Source organism: Enhydra lutris, unplaced genomic scaffold (genome assembly GCF_002288905.1).
Source record: "Enhydra lutris kenyoni isolate GAN:26980312 unplaced genomic scaffold, ASM228890v2 scaffoldscaffold55, whole genome shotgun sequence".
In the NCBI taxonomy this organism is placed as follows: domain Eukaryota; kingdom Metazoa; phylum Chordata; class Mammalia; order Carnivora; family Mustelidae; genus Enhydra; species Enhydra lutris.
The window spans coordinates 6,206,211-6,234,095 of NW_019154139.1; the positions used below are offsets into that span (position 1 = coordinate 6,206,211).

Sequence of the window (27,885 nt, forward strand, 5' to 3'; positions counted from 1 at the left end):
CCATTGGGTTAGGGCCCACCCAGATGAACTTGTCTTATCTTACCTCGATAAAGGCTCTGTCTCCAAACACAGTCACATTCCGAGCTACTGGGGGCTAAGACCTCAGCACATGACCTTGGGGAGAAGGGGACACAATTCAGCCTGTACTGTAAAATAAACAGCCCAACCTCCTGGCAAAGGTCCTACATCCAGAAAATTCTGAAGCCTCTTAAACAATACTTGGGGGGAAAAAGAAATAAAAATCCAAACTTCAGTCAATCAGAGAAGGACAATTATCATGCGATCTCATTCACGTATGGAATTTAAGAAACAAAAGAGAGGATCATGGGGGAAGGGAGGAGAAAAGTAAAAAGACAAAGAGAGGGAGACAAACCACAAGAGACTCTTATCATAGGAAACTGAGGGTTACCGAAGGGGAGGGGGGTGGGTGCCTCGTCCCTGTCCATCACCCAGTATTATCTAAGACTAAGGAATCACTGAGCTCTACCTCTGAAACTAATAATGCGCTATATGTTATTAACTGAATTTCAATTAAAAAAATCCAAACTGTGGAATTTAAAGATTTTATATATTTATTTGACAGAGAGAGAGAGAGAGAGCACAAGTAGGCAGAGAGGCAGGCAGAGAGAGAGAGAGGAAGCAGGCTCCCCACTGAACAGAGAGCCTGATGCGGGGCTCGATCCCAAGACCCTGAGATCATGACCTGAGCTGAAGGCAGATGCTTAACCACTGAGCCTCCCAGGGGCCCCAAACTGTGGACCATTTAGAAAAGACTAATAAAAGCCCATGTCAGAACCTTTGGGGTAAGGGGTAAAACGGTACTCTCTCTATTTTAAAGGACAGGAACCTATTTAACAAACGAGAGAAAGAATGAAAATTTAATCACTGCCCAGAGAGGTCATGGAAGACGCCCAAGAACGTGGATATTTAAATTTCACCACTGATTGCAATAGCCACTCCTTTCCTAAGGGGGGGAAAAGGGGGGGGGGGCGCCTGGGTGGCTCAGGGGGTTAAGCTTCTGCCTTCTGCTTGGGTCATGATCTCAGGGTCCTGGGATCGAGCCCCACATCGGGCTCTGCTCAGTGGAGAGCCTGCTTCCCCCTCTCTCTCTGCCTGCCTCTCTGCCTAGTTGTGATCTCTGTCTGTCAAATAAATAGATAAATAAATAAATCTTAAAAAAAAAAAAAAGGATTAAAAGAAGGGGCAGCAACAGGGGACCACTTAAATGACCGTATAATAGTGAAGCCAGGAGACACTACACGGCAACATACACGGCAGCCACGTTGCCCGGCTCCAGGGCAGAGCTAAAATCATGAATCAGCTTTTCTCCCAGGCATCTAGAAAGGTATCAGCTGTGGCTCATCACTGGGAATCCAGAAAAGGGGCCTCCAAATCATTTTCCATAGATCTCTCAGGGAACCTGGCGGAGAGAGACTTGGCCGCGGTTGTTTTACCGTGAAAACCCTCCAAGGTATGTTGCTAAGAGAACAAGCAAGACTCGAAACCATGCATCCAAACCACTACCGTGTACATGCGTGTGTTTTAAGGACAGATATGCTTGTAAATGCAAAGAATATTTCGAGAAAAGCAGAGAAATCTGCTCACAGCAGCTCCCTTGGGGCAGAGGGAAATTAGGTAAGTGAGGAAATGAGGTAAGGAGGGGTGAGAAGGCTCCCTTCCCGTCATGCTCTTTGTAGTTTGGACCATATGCAAGTATTTCCTACCCTGATAAATTTTCGGTCTGTTTTTTTGAAAGATTGATTGATTGATGGGGTGCCTGGGTGGCTCAGTGGGTTAAGCCGCTGCCTTCAGCTCAGGTCATGATCTCAGGGTCCTGGGATCGAGCCCCGCATGGGGCTCTCTGCTCAGCGGGGAGCCTGCTTCCTCCTCTCTCTCTGCCTGCTTGTGATCTCTGTCTGTCAAATAAATAAATAAAATCTTTTTTAAAAAAAGATTGATTGATTGGGGAAAGAGGGAGAAATCACATGTGGAGGGAGGGGCATAGGGAGAGAATCCTCAACCGAAATTCTCTGCCCAACATGGAGCCCAGTGTGGGGCTCGATCCCATGACCCAGGAGATCCTGACCTGAGCCAAAATCAAGAGTCAGACGTTCAACTGACTGAGCCACCCAGGCACCTCTGGTTTGGTTTTTTATAGGGCTTTTTTTAAGATTAAAAACACTTTTTCTAGTGATATCTACACCCAACACGGGGCCTGAACCCACAACCCCGAGATCAAGAATCACACACTCTACTGACTGAGCCAGCCAGGTGCCCCTTGTTTTTTGTGGGACTTTTCAAATTAACAGACTCTCTGTTGTAGGGCGGTTTCCATTTACAGAAAATTGAACTCAGAGAGGATGTTCCTAATCAAGTTGAGGAAGTTCCCACTATGCCAGTTTGCTGAGTGGTTGTAGAGTTTTTTCAAACGCTGTCTCTACACTAGTGATATGGTTATATGATTTTTCTCCTTTAGCCTTTGATGAATTGATTGGATTAACTGAGTCTTAAATGTTGAACCAGCCTTGCATACCTGGAATAAATTCCACTAGGTCCTGGTATGTAATTCTCTTCATGCATAAAGTTGCATTCAAGGGGCTCCTGGGTGGCTCAGTGGGTTAAGCCTCTGCCTTTGGCTCAGATCATGGTCCCAGGGTCCTGGGATCGAGCCCTGCATCGGGCTCTCTGCTCAGCAGGGAGCCTGCTACCCCCACCCCAGCCTCTCTGCCTACTTGTGATCTCTCTCTCTCTGTCAAATAAATAAATAAAATCTTTTAAAAAAAAGTTGCATTCAATTTGCCAATATCCTGTTGAGGATTTTTGCATCTACGTTCATGAGAGATATTGGTCTATTGTTTCCCTTTCTTGTAAGGTCTTTGTCAGGTTTTGGTATTAGGGTAATGCTGGGATCATAGAATGTTAGGAAGAGTTTCCTTTGTTTCTGTTCTCTAGAAGGGTTTATAGATCATTGATGTCATTTCTTTTTCAAATGTTGGGTAGAATTCACCAGTGAAACCATTCAGGCCTGGTGCTTTCTGTTTGGGAAGGTTACAGAGGAGAAATATTCCACGATCTTATAATCAAATCTTCCTGGGTTTTGTTGTTGTTTTTGGAAGGCCACCATCCCTGCGTTGTGACCTTCAGAGGAGTTTCTCAGCCATTTTTTCCCCTTCCCTTATGTAGGACCAGAAGGCCAGAAGACGTGGAGTTAGCTCGTTTCCCTTTCTCCGGTAGGATAAAGTTCTAGTACAGCCCCATCTTGAAAGGTTGGCTTTGCTACTAAAGGACTTCAAAACACTCCCTTTCCCTCCTCCCAAATATGCTGCGTTGGCATACTGAATACGCTGAGTTAAAAGCACTCAAAAAGCAGATGCCAACAGGGTACACTCTGACCTTCCCTTTTTCCTTCTGAAAGCAGGAAATAAAAGGTGCATGTCAAAGGTGACTTCTCTGTACCAGGAGGAAGAAACGGGAAGTTAAGGCCAAGAGAAATGTGTACCACCAGACCTTGTTAGAATACCTCTTACCTTCTTTCAGTCTCCCCACATATTTTAGTGACTTTTCCACAATTGCTACTTTATCTTCAACCTTGGATCTTGGGTCTCATCATTCTTGGGGTCTTGCCTTTTTTTGTGAGAACACCCAAGTACTCATAAATAAAATTTGTATGCTCGGGGCACCTGGGTGGCTCAGTGGTTAAGCCTTTGCCTTTGGTTCAGGTCATGATCTCAGGGTCCTGGGATCGAGCCCCGCATCGGGCTCTCTGCTCAGCAGGGGGCCTGCTCCCCTCCTCTCTCTCTGCCTGCCTCTCTGCCTACTTGTGATCTCTGTCTGTCCAATAAATAAATGAATGAAATCTTAAAAAAAATATTGTATGCTCTTCTGCCGTTTTCTCTTTTTGTTTTTGTTCCTGATTTTTTAAAAGATTTATGTGTTTCTTTTAGAGGGGGGAGGGGCGGAGGGTGAGGGAGAGAGAGTCTTAAGCAGATTTTGAGCTGAGCACAGAGTGCGATGCGGGGCCCTGAGATCACGACTGGAGCCAAACCCAAGAGTCCAGCCCTTAACTGATGTCACCACCCAGGCGCCCCTGTTTTTGTCTATTTCAAGTAGGCTCCATGCCCAGCGTGGAGCCCATAGTGGGGCTTGAACTCACCACCCTGAGATCAAGACCTGAGCTGAGATCGAGTTGGACGCTTGACCCCCTGAGGAGCCACCCAGGTCCCCCATCTGTCTTATGTCAGTCCCAGCTGGAAGCCCTAAGCAGGTAGAGGAAAATGTGTGCTATCCCTGCATTACGGAGAAAAGAAAGAAGAACAGAACGCGTATGATGTATTTAAAAATAGTTGGTTTTCCCCTTTCCCTGCCCAAAGCTCGGCATGAAAGTTTGGGGTTTCCTTGAGCTTTCGTCTCTCGAGCTCGTGTAGCCGGAGCCCCAGCAACGATCAAGTACGGCTCAAGTGCTCCTGCCGGGCTTTCGCTCCTTGGCAGTGGGGACTCTCGGTATCTGCCTCTCTCTCCAGTCTCTGGGCCAGTGGTTTGCCCTGTGACCCCAATTCTCTAATGGATCTGAGAAGAGTTGTTGATTTTCGCTTTGTTCAGCTTTTTGTTGTTGTTGCTGTGAGGATGGGAGCGATGACCTCTGAGCTCTTTATATGCTGCCCTGGAAATTGAATATTCTCATTGTTTTTAAGAGGGGGGGAAAGAGACAAACCCTATCACTCTGATGGTAAATACTGGGTGACCCTCTTGACGTGCCTTTGAACCCTGGAGCTGCTCAGGGCTCCGTCCCGATACCCATCACTGCACTCCAGCCGCAGATCTGTCCGTGGAGCTGGAGCTCCAACGCTCATCTGCCTTTGACCTCCCACCCGGATGGCACAGGTGCCACACGCCCGACTGGAATTCACCATGATTCTCCCCCAAACCAGCCGCACCCAGGTTCCCTAGCTCAAACGACAAGCATCCGGGGACCCAAGCCAGAAACCTTCCTTCCAGACACCCGCCTCTCCTTGCCCCACAGCCCTGGGCTCGTTTGCCCACGGCCACCCCAGGCACCTGCTATAGACTGCTCCCGGCATCCTTTCTCTGGGTTCTCTAAGTGGTTTCCTCGTTGGCCCCTGTCAGCACCCTCTATGCCTTCCCACTGCTACATGGGACATCTTCCCCTAAAACATCCACTCCTGTCCCACCCCAGCATGCAAACGGGCCACCAGGGGTGTGCAGGATAAACTCTAAACCATTTCTCCTGGGTCACAGCACTGGGTTAGAGGACCCTGGTACCTGCTCTGTTCGCCGACTAGAAGCCCCTCCATGTTCCCAGCATCCTCCCCTTCCTCCTCTTCCGAACCCGCCTGCTTCCTATCCAGAATATACCATGTGCTCCTGCCCGCCCGTGTAGTTAGACTTCAACAGGCAGGTAGAATCTTCCAGGGGAAAGGCAACACCTGCCCCTCTGTCCGCCTCCCACCCATCCTGGCAGGCTCAGCTCAGACGTCGTCTCCTCCGGAAGGCTTGCCCTGTCTCCCAGACTTGAGAGAGCATCAGTGGCATGCCAGCAAACGAACCACTTGCCCTCCAGGAAGGAAGCCCTGATTTATAGTGTTCGTGGTGTGAATAGTCCTGCCGTGGCTAGTTTCACATTACCAGGATGATATCTGTGAACGTGAGCTGGGAAGAGATGCCCCCACTGGCTCTCTCCGGCTGATGGGAGCTGGTCCTAGCACGTAACTGGTGGGTGAGTCTCTCTGGGCCCACATCATACCTGTGTTCACCTCCATTGAAGTCCTGATCACAAGGAAAGGCTAGAAAACAAAGCTCTGGCCGCCCAGCAGAAGGACCAAGTAGCTCTACCCTCACCCGACATCTTCCTGGCTGTGTGGCCTGAACTTAGTGACCCAGCCTCGTGAAGCCTCTGGTTTGCCGTCTGTGAAATGGTCAAAGCCCTATGTTCTCCCTACGCTTGCACAGACATTAAACAGATGAAGGGGGCCCCTGGGTGGCTCAATCGGTTAAGTGTCAGACTCTTGGTTTCTGATCCGTGGTGATCTCGGGGCGCTGGAGCTGATCTCGGGGCGCTGGAGCTGAGCCTCGTGGTGGGCTCCACGCTCAGCTGAGAGTCGCCTTAAGATTCTCGCTCCCTCTGACTCCCCCTCTGCCCTTCCCCTGCGCACACACATGTGCATTAAACGAACAATCTTAAAAAAAAAAAAAAGAACTTAAATGCCAAAACTGTAAGATCCTGTTAAGAAGCTAGGGGGTCAGTCGAGGAGAGGGGAAGGCCGTCGTAAGGCTGAGGACCAGCAGGAGCGAAGAGGGAAGCTGGAAGGATGTGTCCCCTTTGTTGGAGGAACCTGTGAATCCAGGTTAGGAAGGCAGAGGACAGATCCAGAAAGGTGGGCTTTGGAGGACAGTCTGAAGGGGCTGGACCGCATCCTCAGCCCTGGGAGCTTTGGCAAGTTCAAAAAGAAAAACTGGACCAAATCCCAGTCAGGAATTTGGAGCAGTCAGGGGCGGCTGGGAGTAGGCACGGAGCTGGCCGGCAAAACCCTTTAGGAGTCTGGGGCTGGCTGTAGCGACAGAGGAGGGGGCTGGAGGCAGGGCTGTTTGTTTTCACCCCCAGAGATCGGTTGACAGCCTTGGGTATCGTAGTTATCAAGCTCAGGAGGCAAGAGGCTCGTCAAGCATCCTGGGAAATTTCCTGATATAGTCAAGGATGGGGAAAAGCCCCATCCTGGGGAAGAGGCTTTGATGAAAGAAACCAAAGTCCATTGCATTTGCCTGGAAGAAAGACTTAATTTCAACTTCATCCAAGGACCCTTCTTTGGGGCCCTCCACGGCTCTCTGCTAACCCTGTGTGGCAACATTCAAAAGCCCTGTGTGATCTGGGATCTTGCTACTCAACGAGCGGGTCTGGGACCACCGGTGGCAGCAGCTCCTGGGAGCCTCTTAACGTCTGCCCTGTAACTGGTCAGTCCCCCGGGGATCGCATGCACAGTGACACTTAGAGAGGGCTGGCTTCAGTCCCAGGCCCGTGTCCATCTTGCATTTCCAGGACCTCAAACGTTGTGGATGCTTAGAAGAGCCTGCGTGTGGGGCTGATGATGGGTTGAGGGAGGCCATAGGGGGTGAATGAAGCAGGCCTGTTGGAGATTGCCCGGACTCAGTGGTTGGCTGCCTCACACAGGGGCGATGGGGTGGCCGGGAGGGGAGAGGGGCCCCTGGAGGGATGATGCTGCCATTTTCAAAAGCTGAGCGGATGGCGGCTCTGGTCCTGCAGCTCCTTTGTGGGCTGGACGAGGGCTCAGCTTTGGAAGGAGGCCCGGGTAGGAAGGAGGCCAGCCCCCATGTGCGGGAGACGCCTGAAGGGGGCCTGGAAAAGGGCCAGGGACTCCAGAGTGGAAGGGATGGGTGGAGAACGAGAGTCCTCCAGAGGACGGCCAGTCAGAGGGCAGGAGGCTCAGAGCACAGAGAGCTTGTGGTCAACGGCCAGATGCAGCCCAGCCCATAACCCCCCCCAGTGAATTTGCGGAGGGAGCTCTTACCGTCAGGAGACCTCGGTCCCCAGAGGGGACAGCTGCAGCTCTGTGGACATCCTCCCCTAAAGCCCTTCTATGTCATAGACGATACTTAGGAATCCAATTCATCTGGAGTATCCCAACCTTGATTACAAACTTGATTAAGTAAATCTCTGTCAATAATTTAATCCTCAATTACCGATGTCTCATGGCGAGGTCCGAGAACAGCTATGCCATAACATTTATACTCAAAACCCCTTCTGAAATGTCAAGGCCATGGGCATCCTTTCCATCGTGCTTTTGTTTCTTCTTGGGGATTTTGCTGTACTTGTTTGCTTTCTCCCTGGAGCTTTGGTGATGAAATTTGGATACCGTCTCACATTCGCAATGATCTCCCGGGGCAAGCTGAGGTCACTGGGTCTGCATGTTTGACTTGGGTCCTCAGCGGCTGGGACACAGAGCTTAGCTTCCTCTCCTGGGTTGAGACTTGGCTAACGAGCCATCGTGGACATCCTCTGTGAAGCTCTGTTCTCCCGGACAACGGACGGGGCGACCCGCACCCCACACGCTGCACCTGAGGTAGTCTCGCCCACTCCAGAGTTTCCGTGGGGTCCCCAGGGCCCCCCAAGTCTGCGCTCCTTTCTTTGGTGTATTCTAGGCCTCCAGCCCAGAGCTCCAAGTTTATTCTTTTCTGATTACACAGATAAAGCAAACACATCTCTCTAATTTGTTAACAACAGTAAAATTTAAAAAAAAAATCAAGATACACAGACCAATGCATCCCAGTTTAAGCTCAACAAAAATTCAAACAAGTCATAGGACAGTCATCTCGCTTACATTACAACTCTCTGGGAATGCTTTATATTGACCTTTTCCCTGTGAGTATCATTATAGCCATGACCATTCACAGAGCAGACTTATTCAAGTTTACCGTGAGTATTTCGACGGGTCGTTTTTGATGCTCGTATTATTACAGCTTGGTTCGTGCTGGGGGAGACTTTGATCGTTCTGTTGTCTCTCCTCTGCTCCCCAAATACTTCTGAGGGTGGCTTCACTTCCTGGCCACAACAGGGTGTTCTGGTCCATTCTCATTTTCTCTTTATGTTCCAAAGAATCCTGGTTTCCTTTAGGGAGAAGGTCTTAGAGACCAAAGTCTGGGCACTGGGGTGTCCCTGAGACATGGGGACAGTGGTCAGAAACTCCCGTGGCTTAGGCCATTCTGGTTAGAAATGAAGCCAGAAATTCTTCTGCGTTTGTAAGGTCATTTTCAGTAAATGCCTGTTGTCTGTGGTTGTGTTAACCAAGGGTAACAGTATTGTTGTTGTTAATCCAATATTAATGGGGTTGACAGGCAGGTCACTGTGACGCTGGCAGGAGCCCCCAACCCCAGAGGGGGACAGGAAGCAGATGAGAACAGGCACAGGGGACCAGGAAGGGAAGGGTCACAACAGAGCCGGGATGAGTCTTGAGAAACATGACTGAAGGTAGGAGAGAGTCGGAGGTCACAAGGTAAAGGAGGGCATTGTTTTGCTTTTTGATTTCTTGTCCTTTTTATTAAGATGGGCAACGGTCCAGCTTGCTTATGGGTGGGGCAGAAAGTATCAGTGAAAAGCTGAATCAATTTGATTTCTCTGTGTATAAGGGAAAAAGAATCTAGCTGATCTGGTTAAACCAAAGTGTAAAATGGGGACGCCCGTGGGCCACGCAGCCCAGGTTATGGGGACACACAGGCTCTCGTGATGCCCCATTGCCCAGCCTGTGTCTCATGGCTCAGCCTCCCCAGGAGGTGGGCTCTGTTCTGAGATGGGCCTTCCCTTGTGTGGTGACCAGATGTCACAGAGCCCCAGTCTACACACTCCCTACTCCTCATCCAGAAGAAAAACACACCCAGAGCCTGCGCAGAAGAAAAAGGACACAACTTTCTCCCGACTTCTACGAAAGACTCAAGATGGCCAGATGGTGCACCCCTGGTAACACTTTACACATGGGTAAACTGAGGCCAGAGCAGGGCTGACACGTGGGCTCTCCATCCCCACCCACTTCCTCCGTGCCCTCCCCCTCCGTTTCCCCCAACACCCAGGCCCAAGCAGATAAGGGGGGTTTGACCTCAGAGTCTGCCAAAGGCTTGGGGTCAGGCCAACTCCAATTCCAATCTCTATCCACCCTGACATGCTCTGTGAACTGGGCGAGTTTCAACTCAGCCTCAGTTTTCTCCTCTGTAAAATGGGGATGGTGACAGCACGATCTCAGAGGTTTGTGAGTTAAACCAGCCACTAGGAGGGATGGCTAGAAGGGATAGAGGTTGTGGGGCTGAGCCATAGCCCAAGAGAGGGCTACCAAGAAAGCCATTTCCATTCAATTATCTTCCAATTCTTCTGCTTAGGTCCAGGGGCCAATCTGTTCTAGGTGCTAGCCTATCTTTGATAACTTGCTACACCTTATGAATCTCACACCTTAATGAGGAGAGGGTAGGAGGGCAAAGGGGTCCCCAGAGCAGTAGAACATTTTTCTTTTTATTTTATTTACTTATGAGAGAGAGAACATGAGATGGGAGCATGATAAGGGGAGAGGGAGAAGCAGACTCCATGCTGAGCAGGGAGCCTGACGTGGGGCTCAATCCCAGGATCCTGAGATCAGGACCTGAGCTGAAGGCAGACCCTTAACCAACTGAGCCACCTAGGTGCCCCTGAAGAACACTGTCATTTTTCCTGTTGTCTTCTATTCTAGGCTAATAATAGTGGTGTCCTATCTAGGGCAGTAATATAAAATTTCCTTTTTAAAATACATTTATTGAAATGAAAAGGCCAATACAAAGAAAAAGCATTGTGAATATTAGCAGTGGTGAAATCCTACAGGTTCATTCATTCTACACATGTGTGCTGAGCGTCCAGTCACTCTGTTCCAAACACTGTTCCAGGAGAGAGACATAGCAGTGAACAAGTCAGCAGGAACCCCCATTCTGGGGAACTCACAACCCCAGAGGACTGGCATTAAAATAAACGTGTAAGTGAAACAGAGCATGTCGCGTGGTGATAGGTGTACGGGGGAGCATCGAGGCAAGAAGGCAGTGGGGAGCGCAGGATATGTGTGTCTGATCTGAGACAGGGAGGTCAGCGCATCCTCACTCAGAAGCTGACAAGGAAGCTCGGACCTGAAGGAGGCGAGGAGACAGCTGCATGGGTATCTGGGCAAGACTGTTCCAGGCAGACAGTCTGTTCCAGCGAGAGCAAGGAGGGGGTGAGCACTAGCAAGGAGGCCAGAGAGGCTGGGCGGCGTCCCCATCCAAGCAAGAAAGGGAAGAGGCCAGAGCGAGGCAGGGGTTTTTCTTCCGAGTACAGTGAGGAGCCCTTGGAAGGGCGTGGGCAGGGGAGGGATGTGGAGGGATGGGGTCTGACCTCTTCCCACCGCTCTCTGACCACTGTTTGGACAGGGGAGTCCAGGAGGCGGGAGCACAGGCCAGATGAGGTCCCTGGGGAGAAGCTAGTGGTTGGACAGGGGCAGGGGTGAGAAATGTCAGATTCTGGGCATATTTTCAAGGCAGATCTGATAGGATTGCCGCTGGAGTGGGTGTGGGGAAGGTGGGTGGTGGGCAGAGAGGAGGCACTGCTTGGGGCCCAAGCGGCAGGAGAGGGAGATCCAGGACAGCGTGGGGAGAGATCAGGCTGCGGGCTGGAGCCCTGGAAGGGAGCATGGTTTGGAAACGTGCCTTCAGGGAGAGGTCTGGGCTGCAGGCCACATTGGGGCGTCATTGGCAGAGAGATGCCTCCAAAGCCGCGGGTCTGGGTGGCAGCATCAAGGTAAAGAGTGGGGAAAGGAGCAGAAGATCAAGAGCTGAGCACAGCCCGTGGAAACTTCTAGAGGCCGGGGAGAGAAGGGGGTCAGCAAAGGAGATGGGGGCAGCCACAGAGGATAAGTGGTCATGTGTGACATCTGAGAAGCCAAAAGAGGAAGGTGCTTCAGAGGACAGGAAGGGGGCAGCAGGAACAGGTGCTGCTGGAGGAACCAGCGAGACAAGGACCAGGCTCCACGTGCACCTAAGAACGTAGGCAGAGCTGAGGACCCAAGTACAGGCCGGGAAGCTGCGGATGGGTGATGGGAGCCCACGCGGATCTTCTGGATGCCTTCATTCACAGGCGCCTACTAAGTGCCAGACTGTTCCAGGACTGGGATGGAGAGTTTCCATGTCCTCCAAGGTGGCCTGGGCACCAGGGATTGGCTGAGGGGTTGGGGGAGCCCGGAGGCGGGAGGACAACACAGCCAGCCCCCAGGGGACCCGGAGGAGAGTGGGCGGGGCCAGGACGCAGCAGCAGCAAGGACCCTCGGAAGTTGTGCCGGTTCAAGCACATCAGTGAAATTCAGTAAAACACAGCCATGCGGGCCAAGCGTTTAGCACCAGTCACAGTTGGGGCGTGGGATGGGGACGTTCATGAATATATTCTAGGCGGTGACATCAGGCCCGGGTCCCAACACTGACAACTGACCCTTCTCAGCCGCATGACCTTCAAGTGACTTAAGCGGCCGAGCCTCAGTTTTCTCATCTGTTAAATGGGGAAATCAGACTCTAAGCCCGCACAGTCGGCGACAGGGAGGCCCGGGGAGCGCTCCTTACCTGTGGACGGTGGTCCAGCCCCGGCGCGGGGAGCCGCGGGGACCCAGCGGGGCGGGCGGGCGGGGCGGCGCTGACCACGCCCGGGCCGGAGGGGCGGCGCTCTCGCCGCCGGACTCCGGGCACTGCCTCCTCCCGCCGCCTCGCCGCCCGCCGGCCCGCGGGGCCAGCTCGTCCGCCGCTGCCGCCGCGGGAGCCGGAGGTACCGGGGACCGCGCGCAGGGGGCGGCGGGCGGGGGCTCCGGGGTGCGGCCCTGGGGACGCCCGGGGCGCGGGTGGGAAGGGGCGCCGCGAGAAGGCGGGGGCGAGAGTGGGCTGCGGAGGCGGCGAGGAGGGCTCGGCCGCCGCCCGGGCCACCTGTTCCGGAGGGACATCTGCGTGCGCGCCGACTGGGCGCGGCGGTCCCCGGCCAACTGCGCCCCGAAGTTGAGCGCGGCGGCGGCGGGACCCGGAGCCCGGCCCGCGAGGGGAGGAGCGGCCCCGCCCGGGCCCGGGTCCCGCGCGGGCGGAGAGGGGCCGCGGGGACGGGAGGGCGGGGGCCAAGCCGGGTGGGGAGGCGCGCGGCTCGCTCCGGGGCGCGGAATCGTCTCGGGAGGCCTGGCCCCGGAGGGGGTGCGGCTGGGAGAGCGCCGGGGAGCGGCCGGCTGGAGGGGGGCGGGAGGCGTCGGCCCCGGGCCAGGAGGGGATGCCGAGGCTTCGGAAGTGCCGGGGCGTGGGCAGGGCCCTGCAGGTGGAGGGAAGGGCCCGGGTCGGAGCACCCCTTCTCTGGGATCCCGACCCGCCAACTACCCCTCCTTCCGGCTCGCTTCGCTCCCTCCCTCTGGTCCAGATGGGAACCCCGGAGTGGGAGTGGGGACGGCTTGGGAGAGGCTCCCGCAGGAGTCTCTGCGTCCACTGCCCTTCGCTGCTGGGGGGCGGGGGAGCTTGCCTCCGTTTCCTCATCTGACGCCCTGCAATAGAAGTTCCCACCGCCTGGACAGACTCAGCTGAGCCTCTGGCTCTGAGAGGGTTAAAAGCCAGCCGCCCCCCAACCCACCCCCGCATCCACCCTTCCCTCAGGAGGACACCCTTTCCGCCTCCCGTGCCCCGGAGGTGCTGAGTGATTGCCTGCTCCTCGCTGGCGGGGGGTTGGCAGAAGCAGGACCCAGGCTGGCCAGGACTCTACCCTCCATACCTAGGTCTTCGCTGGGTGCTCCTACTCAGAAGGAGTCCCCTAGGCGGGACTCCCCAGGCAGCGCAAATAAAAAGAAAGGGAGAGGCAAGATGGAATCCTGTTCCTCTTCCTCCCAAACTTGTTCCTAGTGCCTGGGGCACCTGTCTGCTAGGACAGCACGGTATTAGAGGACAGACTCCCAAATAGAAATTCTGAAATATGTCTCCTTTCCTTATACCGATGGAAGCCCTTCTAGCTGTCTAGGTTAAAGGTCCCAACTGGGATAGGAGGCAGAGTAAGGAGGGGGCTGCCGGGGACATTTGGGACAGGACTGGCACAGGAGAAAGGGAACTTGAAATGTGGAAACAGCTCTTTCCTCCCCCACCTCCGCCCTCCCCACCGGCTGCCGCCCCTCCCGGCTCTCCCTCGAGGCAGGTGGAGTATAGGGCTCCACCAGCCACCTAGTCACCGAGCTCTGCACCCGCACCGCTTTCCCTCTGGAATGCACTTCCTCCCACCCGTTGGACCTCCTAGGTGAGCTCACAAATCCTGCTAAATGCCCTATGTTTTCATTGTTCCACTCCTCTCCAAACTGGAAACTTCTGGATGAAAGGAACCGTACCTGAAACCCCAGTGCCCAGCCCAGTGCATAGTTAGTGCTCCCTAAATGGAACTTGAATGAATTACCTGTAGGAAGTAAGGGGAAGATACCCTGTTTGCACCCCTGGAGAATCCTGTTGTGAAATTCACCACGTTTGCCAAACTTTTCTAAAAATACTTTTTAACATATTTGAATATATCTTGTCTATAGAAATTTTTTCAAATTCCTCGCCTCTCTCAAACCTTTTTTCACTGTTTACTTGGGTTACATTGTGTTAGTTAATGGGTCGCGTTTGAAATTTAGGCGCTTTGGGATAACGTTACCTTGAACTTGTGCACATGTCCATTGCCCGATTTTTCCTGGAAAGAGCATCCCCTAGTCGTCACTGCATTTGAGCCTCTAGAAGGGCCCTACCTGGAGTCAGCTGGCTCTCCAGAGGGCCTGTACCATTTCACGCTTCCTCAGGCTGTGAGCGTGCATTTCTTGTTATTTACTAGAAATGAAATTACGGAGTCAAAGAGTATGAGCGTCTAGGATCTTTGTGTGGTTCCCCCCACCCCTCCCCCACCCCTTTTCATGGAGCTGTAACTGACAAGCAGCACCAGGTAGGCTGAAGGTGGACAGTGTGATCTGACATATACGCACCTTGTGAAATGACAATATCTGAGTTTCTGATTCATTTGTTTGAGCTCATCAGCGAGGTAATTGCCCTTTGTCTGGTCTCTTGGTGGCAAAGACCTCCTAGATTATCATTTGGCTTTTTTTTTTTTTTTTTTTTTTTTCTCCTGCTGCTGGTGTGTGTTTTGGAAGAGCACATTTTTTTATTTCTACTTTACTTCATCTGTGTGGGTGCCTTTCGATCAAGGAGACTTGGCTGCATTTATGAGCTGATGGGAAGAAGCCAGAAGTCGGCGTGGCTGAGTCCCGGCGGAGAGGCTCGTCTCCTGGATTGAGGTCCCAGAAGATGCGGGAGCTGGGGGTGTCCGGCATTGGTCGAGGGAACTTCTAAGCAAAAGGGAAAATGGCCAAGCTGACACCTTATGAATTGGCTTTGATCTTCATGTAGAGGGAGGTGGAAAAGTTCAGTGGAGAGAAAAGGTTCTGGTCCTCAGGCTCCCAGATCCCAGTGCTGTTTGCCAGCCTCATCCCCTGGGGTCCTCCCTGCTTCCCTGGGAGGTAGCAGGTGTTACCACCTCCCCGCCCCCCTCCCCAATGGACAGACTCACCAGGGAGGGAAAGTGCCTTGTTGGGCACTTTCAGTCAGCTGCAGAGTAGCGGGGATACATCCAGAGTTGGGTCTCCAGGCATTAACCCTGTGCCCCTGAGAATCGCTCTCCTCTTGGCGCGTCCATTTCTAGTAGATATCAGGAAACTGCGCCCATCTTAGTGAGTGAGAGTCCCTTCCTCTCCTGTCTGTCTCTGCTTTCCCTCTGGACAGACCTCAGTGGCTCCAGAAGCTTCCAGTGGAAGCCGAGTTGGCCACAGGACGGGAAGAGCCCTTCCCTTCTGCCTGGTGCCCACCCACCATGCCCTGTGCCCACTCTCTGGTGGGAACACACTGCACATTCTGGAAGTCAGACCTGTGCAAAGTCTGACTTGGCCAACGGGGAACCTGAGAGTGAAGCAGGAGAAGTGGTCTTCACGTTCCCCCAGCAGACTTGATTTGAAAGAGCAGAATCCCTCGTCCCAGATGAAGATACAGAGCCGAGAAAGGTCCCTGCCCCTGCCCATTATCCGGTGGTCTGAGGTCTTCATTTGTACCTTCCTACAGGGTCTCCAAAGCAGCCTCCTGAGGTGGGGGGTCAGCCAGCCGTGGATTGAGCCCTTACCAGGTGCCAGACACTTTGTTATTTAATCCTCTCTGTAGGGGCGCTGAGGTGGCACAGTCCATTGAGTGTCTGCCTTCCCTCATCTCAGGTCGTGATCCCTGAAAGGGGGTCTAGTCTGCTTCTCCCTCTCCCTCTGCCTGCCTTTCCCCCCTTGTGCCCTCTCTCAAAATAAATAAATAAAATCTTAAAAAACAACAACAGGGGCACCTGGGTGGCTCAGTGGGTTAAAGCCTCTGCCTTCGGCTCCGGTCACGATCCCAGGGTCCTGGGATCGAGCCCCGCATCGGGCTCTCTGCTCAGTGGGAAGCCTGCTTCCTCCTCTCTCTCTCTCTGCCTACTTGTGATCTGTCAAATAAATAAATAAAAATCTTTAAAAAAAATAAAAATAAAAACAACAACAACAACAACAAAAAACAATGCTCTGCTATCCTGTGCTATTCGACCCATTTTACAGATGAGGAAACTGAGGCTCGGGGTTAAGCACTTTTCCTTTATGGTGGTGAGTTTGAGCTTCCAGCACCAGAGCAGTCCCAGGTGAACTTGGCTGGGCCATAGGCAGACTCCTTCCTCCTGGCAAGGGGCGTTGGAATCCCAGCTGTGCCTTGGTTCCCTCAACTCTTAAACCGTAGTTGATAACATGAGCACCTGCCTCACAGGGCTGTCAGGAGCATTAAATGAGTTACTGCAGGAAAACCGCTTTGACCAGTGTTGGCGCACAGTAAGCCCTCAGGAAATGTATACTGTTGTTACTATTAACCACGGAGCTCCAGGCCTGATGGGGAGCCTTTCAGAAATGTCAGCTCAAGCAGCTCCCCACTCCCCATGGGAAGGTGAGTGAGTCCTGACACTGGAGAGAATATGGAATTTTAATTTTTTTTTTAAGCTTACTTATTAGAGAAAGAGTGTGTGTGTGTGTGTGTGTGTGTGTGTGTGTGTGTGTGTGTGCATGAGGTAGGGGGAGGAGCAGAGGGAAAGGGAGAAGTGGGGGCTTGATCCCAGGACCCTGAGACCTTGACCTGAGCCAAAGTCACATGCTTAACCCACTGAGCCACCCAGGTGCCCAGAGATCGTGGAGTTTTCAAAACCTTTCTGGAGACAAGATAGTGATCTGTATACACAGCTTTAAATGATGTTTCCTGTGACCCAGGAGGCTCATTTCTAGGAACCAGTCCTAGAGAAGTAATTAAGGATGTGCTCAAAGACCGAGTGCGGAGATATTCACCACCGTGTTGTCCATAAAAGCAGAGAGATGGAAACCACGTTTCTAGGAGTCAGGACAGGAAATAGGCAAAGTGAAGGACGGATACGCCATGGGAGATACTCTGTACCCCTGCAAGATTGGGGTACAGAGCTATGTTTGTGGACCCGACATGGGGGCGTAGCGTACACTTCCAAGCAGGCTTATCCCCGTACAGTCTATGCTTCACCGCAAGCACACAGCCTGATGAGTTTTAAGAAATGTGTACAGTTGTGCCTCTATCTAGTTTTAAAACAGAGGGGCCCTGCATGTTTTTAAATGAAAAATAAAGCAAGGTGTAGAAGAGTACGTTGGATAGGACCTCCCTCTGTGTGCACATGGCTCTGGGTAAACTCCGCTCCGTGTCTGCGACAGTGCCAAGTGCCAGGTCCCCCGCCACATGGAAGCATGGAGAAGGGATGGAGAAGAATCTTTGTCACGTGCTTTTGCCTCGGGTCTTAAGTGGCCTTACACCGTCTTCAGGGTGGGGTAAAGCAGGGGTATTGACTACGGGTATTGACTGGACGTACAGGCCAGATGGGGACAGTACGCGAAGGCATGAAGCCACGACGGTCATCACCTGCCCCCATGCAGGCGGGAACAGGATTTTGGTGGACCCAGTAGCAAATGGCAGCTCCTCGTACCTGTTCTGGTTAGGAGGCTGCTGAGATGGGATGGGGGGATGTCTTGGGAAATGGGAAGTATGTGCTACAGAAATGTGGAATTCCCAGAGCCTGGTGGAAACCCATGGCGTTGGTTTTCCTTTCATATGATTAGCGTCATGTTCAAGGGCACCTGGAGTATCAGCATGGTTTTCCTTCATACCTCGGTCCTCACACGTTGATGGTGCCTTCCCTCGGTTACTGTCATTTACAGCCTCAGGAGAGTAGGCGATGTGTGGCTCAGTGCCCACGTTTCTCAGCTCCCAGTATCCTCCACGGCCAAATGCACCCTGGCCATTCCTGGTGTGACTCACGCAGGGCCCTGAGGGTCTGCCCGTGGTCTAGGCTGTGGACTAGGCCTGGGATTTGGGGTTCAGGGCTGCTCACATGCCCACTTGTTTGGAAGGTAGCCATGAGTGCCAGTACGTGCAGTGGGGACCCAGGCCACGGCCCACAGTGGGAGGTGTGCTGAAATCCAGGCAGCTTCTTGGAGGTGGTGTGCTCCACTCACCTAGGTCAGGAGAGATTCAGGGAGGAAGGACCGTCAGAGGACTCAGAGCAGACATCCCTAGGTGCAAATCCTGCCTCCCAGGCTTATTAGCCCTTCTGCGGTGGGAAGGTTGCCTCTCCTCTCTGTACCTTCATTTTCCGGCATGTGAAAGGGGGCCATACTGGTAGGCATGATGACCTAAGAGAGTGATCAGTGCTTGGCAGGATGCCTGACCTGTGGTGCCTTCTTGGCAAGCGGCAGCTCTTCCAACGTATAATGGTTGAGAGGTTGCAGGGCCGGGGAGGATGGAGGGATGTTTTAAGGGAAGGGAAAGAGCATATTGCAGAAATCTGGAATTCCCAGAGGCTGATGGCTTGAGCAATCTGGCAGAGGTCAGCCTGGCTGGTCCGGAGGTGGTGGGCCTGGGGTGGGGGGATGGCGAGGCGGTACAGGGGCTGCAGGGGAAGTGCCCGTGAGGCCTGGAGACTGCTTGGAGCAGAGGCAGGAAGCCAGGGAAGAGGCTGGGGTGGTGGGTCCCGAAGCAGAGGACAGAGTCCTGAGCTGGGCTGTGGTCATGGGGCTGACGTGGGAAGGAGAGACGTGTCAGAAAAGTGTTCCGAGAGGGGCTTTCCCGCTGTTTACCAGGGGAAGAATTTCTCCTCCACCCCCCCTTCCTCTGGACTGTTGCAAGAACTTCATAACTGCTTTCTTGTTGCCACACATTCTCTGTGGTTTAGTCTCAAAAAGCAGCCAGATCCTGAAGAACTGTTTAAGACATATGGCACACTATAGCCCTTTCCTCCTCAGAAGCTCCCAACGGCAGCCCTCCCAATCAGAGAGACAAATTCTTCCAGTGGCCCTCAAGCCCCCTATGACCTGGTCTCGTTATCTTTCTGACTTGCTCTCTTGGTGCCTTCTCCCTCCCATTTTACTTACTCTGCTATTCCAACACCTTAGGCACCCATGCCCCAGGGCCTTTGCACTCACCAATTTCCCTCCAGGGACACACTTCCCCCAGATAGCCCTAAGGTTCGTCCCCTCACCTCCTTCAGCTCTTGGCACAAATGTCAGCTTTTCAGCTTTTCGGAGAGGCCATCTTCACCCATCTGTGTGAAGGGTAGGCCTCCCAGTCCGCGCTCCCTGCTGCATTTTTCCACATAGCACATGTCATCCACCTGATGTATTTCTTTACTTGTTAATTTTCTCCCACTGGAATTTCAGCTCCAGGAAGCAAAAGACAATTGGCTTTGTTCACTGCTGTCTGTTTCCAGATGGTGGAGTGGGGCATGGCCCATAATAGGTGTTCAGGCATTTGTTGGATGAAGGATCAGGGGACTGTGTGTGATGCCAGGGGCTTGATGGGTTTCTTTCCAAGAAGACTTTTGTAATCAGGTTGAGCCCGAACTCTCTTATCTGTGAATTGTCGTCCTTTTGGTCTTATTATCTGCCTGTGCTCTTGGCCCGCCACCAAGGGGCAGGTGACCCTGAAACACACTGCCTAGAGAGGTCAGTGAGGGCCACTTCTGCTGGAACGAACAGAACTGGTACCGGAGACACCAGCTTTGGAAGGTCTTTCTAGAAGTGTCCTTGGAGATTGTCTTTCCCAGCAATTTATTTTACAGATGAAGAAGTTGAGGCTCAGAATTGGCAAGAGAGTGGTGAGCCTCCAAGATCACAGAGCAAGTGTGTACAAGATAGAAAGCTGTCCCTTGCTCAGGCAATGCACCGTTAGCGAAGGCGGTTAAGCCTAAGCAGACCCAGTGCGCTCAGCGCGTCTGGGCGCGTGCTGTGCGGGGCAGGGTTGACGCTCTTCTTTTGCTGCCAATTATTTGTGATCTTTCATACAGTGAAAAAAAGGAAAAAGTGAAGCAACCCGGGAGCTTTCTTCCAAATACAGTGAGCTCAGGACGCTTAACTCGGGCTGGAATTTACAAATGCCTTTTCCGTGGGCATTTCATTTGCCAGGCGTGATCTTATCTGATGAAGAGTTTTCCCCTGCTCCTTGTGCCTCTGTGACCGCTGGGCATAGGAGATGACCAGCACAGAAAGCTCATCCATTCCCAACCATCCTGGCCCTGCAGACGTCCCAGTAAGCGTGTGTGTGTGCACGTGCCAAGACGTCACATGTGCGGGAGTCAGGATTCATGGTGGGTTATGCTGCCTGGACTGCGCACAGAGCTGGGGGGGAGGGGGTGGGGGATGACTTCACCCTGCTCCTGAGAAGCCAACCCCAGGCAGCCTGATCCCCAGTCCGCCCTCCAGTGCAGAGCTGGAGTGACCCTGGAGGGAGGGATGGCCTCCGGGAAAGACGAGAGGTCAGCGCCGGATAATCCTGGGTACAAATCCTATCTCCTGTGCTTACTAGTCCTGCCCCTTTGTAAAAGTCACCTTTCCTCTCTTGGGACCAGGAAAGACTCAGGTATTTAAATATGAAAATTCAGGGGCGCCTGAGTGGCTCAGTGGGTTAAAGCCTCTGCCTTCGGCTCAGGTCATGATCCCAGGGTCCTGGGATCGAGCCCCGCATCGGGCTCTCTGCTCCGCGGGGAGCCTGCTTCCTCCTCTCTCTCTGCCTGCCTCTCTGCCTACTTGTGATCTCTGTCTGTCAAATAAATAAATAAAATCTTAAATAAATAAACAAACAAATAAATAAATAAATATGAAAATTCAAAAAAGTATGTGACCGTATGTGACCTTGGGGTTCCTGGGTGGCTCAGTGGGTTAAAGCCTCTGCCTTTGGCTCAGGTCATGATCCCAGGGTCCTGGGACCAAGCCTGAATCTGGCTCTCCTGCTCAGCGGGAACCTGCTTCCTTCTCTCTCTGCCTGCCTCTCTGCCTACTTGTCATCTCTGTCTGCCAAATAAATAAATAAAATCTTTTTTTTTTTTTTTTTTTATTTATTCATTTGACAGATAGAGATCACAAGTAGGTAGAGAGACAGGCAGAGAGAGAGGAGGAAGCAGGCTCCCCACTGAGCAGAGAGCCCGACGCGGGGCTCGATCCCAGGACCCTGGGATCATGACCCGAGCCGAAGGCGGAGGCCTTAACCCACTGAGCCACCCAGGCACCCAATAAATAAAATCTTTAAAAAAAAAGTATGTGACCTTATTTTGTACCCTCAGATGGTGAGGCAGGACATGTCAGTTACACTTTCTTTCTTTCTTTCTTTCTTTTTTTAAGATTTTATTTATTTATTTGACAGACAGAGATCACAAGTAGGCAGAGAGGCAGGCAGAGAGAGAGACAGGAGGAAGCAGGCTCCCCACAGAGCAGAGAGCCCGATGTGGGGCTCGATCCCAGGACCCTGGGATCATAACCTGAGCCGAAGGCAGAGACTTTAACCCACTGAGCCACCCAGGCGCCCCTCAGTTACACTTTCGAACAGGCATCCGCACCGTTTGCAAATGGCATTCACCGAGGTTAGTTACCCTGTCTGATCTTGGCTTTGTGGGCAGTTTAGGGATCATTGACTATTTGTTCAGAAATTATACTTTGGGCCCCTACTATGTCCGAGGGCCTGTACTGGCCACAGGAAATGCAACAATGAGTAAAAACAGCCTTCCTCCCTGCCCTCTGGAAGCTGACATTTACATGGAATTAGTGTATATTTGTGTATTTAATCAGTCGCTTCAAAAAAGACCTTGGGTTGTTTTCAGCCATTGGCGATTGAAAATCTCTGACCTCTGGGAATGCGCTTATCTACAGATAAATTCACACTGTTATACGGAGAGAGGCTAAGCATTTGTGTAATTTTGAGAGATGTTGTTTACTTGTCCTCGGCCTCTGGAGTTTGTACCATTTGGCAAGCCTACGAGCCTTGGGCGAGGTGCCTGTCCCCTCACAGCCTGGCCAGAAGAATGTGTTGTCCAAGTTTTGGATTTTGCCCATCTGACAGGTGAGAGATGCTGTATCAAGTGTTTTGATTTGCCTTTCTCTTACTTAAGAAAGAGCCTCACTCTTGCTTACATATTAAGGGGCATGTTTTAAGTGTGTATGTACGGACTTTGGCCCCTTTTCTTTTGTGTCCCTGGTTGTCTTCTCCTTGATTCCTGGGAGCTCTTTAGAGGTTCGGAAAGATCGGACTTTGGGATCCGAGGGGCACAAAACTTACCCCAAGTTGTCACTTCCATTTTGACTCCACTGATGGGAATTTGGGGGATGACATGGAGCAATTGGGATTTTTCAAGGAGTCAGATGTATTCATCTTTTATGGCTTCTGGATGGATTTCGTACGTAATTAACAAAACTTTCCCAACTCTGAGGTTGTAAAGGAATTTGCCCATGTTGTTTTGGTTCTAAATGTTTATGGGGTCTGTTATTTTACATTTGGACTTGATCCTGGATCGTGTTCTGAGATGTGAACACAGCCTCTACTCCCGTTTCCCAACACCTTAGAAGACCTAGTTTACTTTACTAACTGGAAATCCTGCCATGGTTGGCTATCCGGGGACTTGACCATGGTTGTGATAGCTTTTGTTTCTTTGCCCTGTTTGTTCAGATGCTAAGAGTGCATTGTTTTTGTGTTCTGGTTTTTGTGTTTTCTAAAGATTGCCTTGTTTCAAGTATGGAAACTTCACAGCATGTTTTAATATCTAAAGAACTTCCAGTCCTTCCTCATTTTTCCCTCCCTGTCAGAGTTTTCCTAGACGTCTTCGCTTGTTTATTTTGGCACATGAACTTCAGAATCAACCTGTCAAATTCCAGAATCACATAGGTATTTTTGCTTTTGTTTCCTTTGTGGGAGAAGACATATCGAGAAATATGTTTCTACAGCTGAGGTCAAAGAAAGGACTGTCTGTGCTCTTTTCTAGAAATTTTATGGTTCCATGTCTCACAGCTTGGTCTTTAATCCCTTTGAGTTTATTTTTGTGGATGGTGTAAGAAAGTGGTCCAGTTTCATTCTTTTGCTTGTAGCTGTCCAGGTTTCCCAACATGATTTCCTGAAGAGACAGACTTTTCCCCATTGCATATTCTTGCCTCCTTTGTTGGAGATTAATTGACCATGAAAGCATGGGTTTGTTTCTGGACTGTTCTGTTCACTGATTTGTGTGCCTGTTTTTGCACCAGTTTCCATACTATTTTGATGACAACAGCTTTGTTGTATTTCTTGAAATCTGGGATTGTGATTCCGCCATCTTTGTTCTTCTTTCCCAAGATTGCTTTGGGTGTTCAGGGTCTTGGTGGTTCCATACACATTTTAGTAATATCTGTTCTACTTCTGTGAAAAATGCTATTGGTATTTTGATAAGAATTGCATTAAATCTGTAAATTGCTTTGAGTAGTGTGGACATTTTAACAGTATTGGTTCTTCCAATCCATGAACATGGACTCTCCTTCCATTTGTGTGTGTCCTCTTTCATTTTTTTTTTTAAGATTTTATTTATTTATTTGAAAGAGAGGCAGTGAGAAAGAGCATGAGCAAGGAGAAGGTCAGAGGGAGAAGCAGACTCCCCGTGGAGCTGGGAGCCCCATGCGGGACTCGATCCCCGGACTCTGGGATCATGACCTGAGCCGAAAGCAGTCGTCCAACCAACTGAGCCACCCAGGCGTCCCCCATCTTTCATTTTTTTAAATCAATATTTTATAGTCTTCAGAGTACCAGTCTTTCACCTCCTTGGTTAAGTTTACTCCTAGGTATTTTATTCCTTTTGGTGTAGTCGTTAACGAGATCGTTTTAATTTCTCTTTCTGCTACTACATTATTAGTGTGTAGAAACACAACAGATTTCTGTATATTAATTTCTGTATATCCTGTGACTTTACTGAATTGATTTATTAGTTAGAGTCGTTTTTCGGTGGAGTCTTTAGGGTTTTCTATATATAGTATCATTTCATCTGCAAATAGAGTTTTGCTTCATTTCTTACCTATGCAGATGCCTTTTCTTTTCCTTGTCTGATTGCTCTGGCTAGGACTTCCAGTGCTGTGTTGAACGAAAGTGGTGAGAGTGGACATCCTTATCTTGTTCCTGATTGTAGAAGAAAAGCTGTCAGTTCTTCCCTATTGAGTGTGATGTCAGCTGTGGGTTTTTCATAATGGATTTTATTATGTTGAGGTATATTCCCTCTAAATCTGTTTTGTTGACAGTTTTTATCACGAATGGATGTTGTGCTTTGTCAAATGCTTTTTCTACATCTATTGAGATGATCATATGGTTTTTATCCTTTCTCTTGTTAATATATCATGTTGATTGATTTGTGAATATTGAGCCACCCTTGCATCCGGGGAATAAATCCCACTTGATGGTGGTGAATTACTTTTTTCCTCACCCCACCCCCCCACATTGATTCTTAAAAATATGTTGTTGGATTTAGTTTGCTAATATTTTGCTGAGAATTATTGCATCTATGTTCATCACACACATGTTGTGGTGTCTTTATCTGGTTTTGGTATCAGGGTAATGCTGGCCTCATAAAATGAATTTGGAAGCTTTCCTTCTTCTATTTTTTGGAACAGTTTTAGAAGGATAGGTATTGGGTTGCCTAGGTGGCTCAGTCAGTTAGGCGTCTACCTTCGGCTCTGGTCATGACCCTGGAGTCCTGGGATGGAGCCCTACATTGGGCTCCCTGCTCATCAGGGGTCTGCTTCTCTCTTTCCCTCTGTGCTCACACTCTCTCTTTCAAGTAAATAAATTTTTTTAAATCTTAAAAAAAAAAGAAGAAGAAATATAGGTATTTACTCTTCTTTAAATATTTGGTAGAGTTCGCCTGTGAAGCTGTCTGGTCCTGGACTTTTGTTTTGGGGGAGCTTTTTGCTTACTAATTCAGTTTCATTACTAGGAATCAGTCTTTGCAATTTTTCTATTTTTCCTGATTCAGTTTTGGAAGGTTGTATGTTTCTAGGAATATGTCCACTTTTTCTAGGTTGTCCGATTTGTTGGTGTATAATTTTCCATAGCATTCTCATAAAATCCTTTGTATTTCGGGAGTGTCAGTCAATTATTTCTCCTCCTTCATTTCTGATTTTATTTATTTGAGTCCTTTCTCTTTTTTTCTTGATGAATCTAGCTCAAGGTTTATCAATTTTGTTTTCGATTTTTATGAATGCTTCGTTGCTCTTAAAAAGAAAGTCTAGGATAGAGTTTGATGTAGTATAGAAACTTACTCATTATTTTATCTACATCTTCTGAATTCTTATTTATATTTGATCTACTTATTTCTTGGGCTAAGAGAAGGGGATTAAAATCTCTTATTCGTGTGTTTCAATCTATTTATCCTAGCATTTTGTACTTTCTAATTCCTGGAAATCGCTGCAGTGTTACTTGGTACATTGTAAATTGTACCTTCACATTCTATATGGCCCTTCTTGGGCTCATTTAGTGATGGTTGGCTTGAATTCTCAGTCTCGTTTCAAGATCATGGCCTCTGCTTTGTTTTTGTTCGTATTTGTCTTTCTACCTTTGCTCTTTCTTTTACTTTCAACTGTTCAGAATCCTTCTGATGTATATCTCAATCTCTCAGATACAGGATAGAGTTGGATTTTTTGCTTGGGATCTCAATCAAAAATCTTTCTTTTCATAAAGATAAGTGAGTTAAGCCTGTTGACATATATTGATATCGCAGGTTTCTCATTTCAATGTCATATTGTGTGTACGTATGCAGATATGTCTTCATCCATGTAGAAGGGCTATATTCTTTACTCTTTCACTGTGTTTAAAAAAAAAAAAGTCCCCCTGATATCTGGGAAAGCTTGTGTTTTTGTTACAGTGGCTACCTTTATATTTATACCTTTATATACTACTTAGTTTCTTCTTTCTGTAGACAGCATTGTTTCTCTTCTAGGAACAATAAACTTGTTTCCTCTTTCTGCTTCCCTTGCCCTTGTCACTGTACCATTTCAGCTGACACTGTACTGAGTGATGAGGTGTATCTTCTTCCCATTCTAACGCTCCCAGCGGTTCCTGGTCAGGTGAGGCTCATGACAGTTGTCATTGCCACGAAAACCTGAAGAAGTGCCAGCAGCTTGGGAGAACATTCTGGACACAACAGTGAAGCACTTTTGAGAAATGCCACATGGCCCACACGTGATGGGGACAGGAGGTGATCCTGTGTGGGAAAACCCCATGATCGAGAGTCACATGCTCTTCCAACTGAGCCAACCAGGTGCCCCTTGGTCAGGTGATTGTAAAATCTGACGAAACCATTTTTTCAAGATCAAAATTCTGCATGATAAGAAAGCAGACTGACATTGTTTAATGGGCAGCATTTTCGGTTTTTTTTTAAGTGGGCACATAACAATGCGTCTTATTAGATGCGGTAAAATCGGCAGTGTTATCCTCTTGTTGCCGCCTTTGTACTTTAAATGTGCTTAAACTTTTACTGTTGGATTTTTTAGCTCTGACTGCTCGAGATTAAAGATGAGGTAACCACAAAGCGCATTCCACTTTCAACCTCCTTTCCCCCTTGCCTGCCAAGTTTGGAGTAGTTGTATCATTTCCATATTGTCTGGGTAGATAACATTTTCATTCCATCTGTCCTCTTTATTCCTCCCCTTTCTTGGGAGAGAGAGGGCGCCGCAGTTAAATACATTCAGTCCTCTTACTACAGTTCTTCCAAGCACCAGCTTGGTTGGCTGAAGTTGATTCTTTGGTTTTCCTCAGAGGAGCAATCTTGCCTAAGTCCTTATACTTTGAAACTCTTGGCATATAATCTTTACATGTATTTATTTTTTAAAAAAGATTGTATGTATTCATTTGAGAGAGAGAGAGAGAACGAGAGGGACAGAGGGACCGATTAAGAGGGAGAAGCAGACTTCCCAAACCCAATGTAGGGCTCGATCCCAGCACCCTGGGATAGAGACCTGAGCTGAAGGCAGACACTTAGCTGACTGAGCCACCCGGGTGTCCTGTAATCTTTATATTTAAAGAACACTGTGGCTCTAGGTTAATCTTGGCTCAAGCTTCCTTTCTCTGAGGACCCTGTAGGTGTTGTTCCATGGTCTTCTGTCTTTAAATACTGCTGCAGAGAAATCAGATGCCAGCCAGATTCTCTGTCCTTTGTCCGTGCCTTGAGCTCTGTATGTAGCTCCCCAGAGATTTATCTTTGTACCTTTAAAGCCCAGTGATTTTACTGTCCTGTGTCTTGGGATGTACTGTTCTGGGTCACTGTTCTCTAGCACATGGTGTGCCCTTTCAGTTGGGTGTGTGAAATTAGGCCTTCCCCTATTTCTGGAAGGTTTTCCTGAATTATAATTCCAGCAATTTATTCTATCTGTCTGTTTATTTCTCCTTCGGGAGGTCGGTTGTACATGTGTTGGATCTCCTCTGCAGTCTGTTTCATCTTGTTTTGGTTCTTTGATCTCTTTGATTATTTCTGCTGAATTTTGTGACTTTTTCTCACTTTAATCTTCGTAGCTCTTCCTGTACTTTGTCTGGAATCTGTTCTCCTGGGTATTTCTTACCGTCGAGTCTTCGTTTTTGAAGTAGTCTTATATTTTCCTTCTAATTTGTTTCTGAGGTCTGTTAGTTCTCACATCACATACTGTCTCATTTCTTGCTGTCACTTTGACCATTTCTTCTCCAGCTCTTGTATTTCTGCTTTTTGGTTTGCCCGCATAGCTGGGACTACTTTTATTTATTTATATATATTTTTTAGGGATAAATAAATAAATAATATCAAATAAATATCAAATATCAAATATCAAATAAAATCAAATAAATAAAATCTTTTTTTAAAAGATTTTTGTTTTTATTTATTTGACAGATCTCTCTCTGTCAAATAAATAAAATCTTTTTTTTAAGATTTTTGTTTTTATTTATTTGACAGATCTCTCTCTGTCAAATAAATAAAATCTTTTTTTT

General features: G+C 49.6%; 1 protein-coding gene across 3 annotated transcripts in view; it reads left to right on the forward strand.

Annotated features, from left to right (window-relative positions):
* Positions 1-12,272: 12,272 nt before the first annotated feature.
* Positions 12,273-27,885, forward strand: part of LOC111157575 (alpha 1,4-galactosyltransferase (P blood group)) — a 25,477-nt gene continuing 9,864 nt past the window's right edge. For 2 of the 3 annotated variants that reach the window (XM_022519107.1, XM_022519109.1), the window contains exon 1: positions 12,279-12,322. The gene's annotated coding sequence lies outside the window, so the exon portion shown is untranslated. Of the gene's footprint in view, positions 12,323-27,885 lie in introns of all 3 variants that reach the window. The other variant, XM_022519108.1, reaches the window with a different exon arrangement.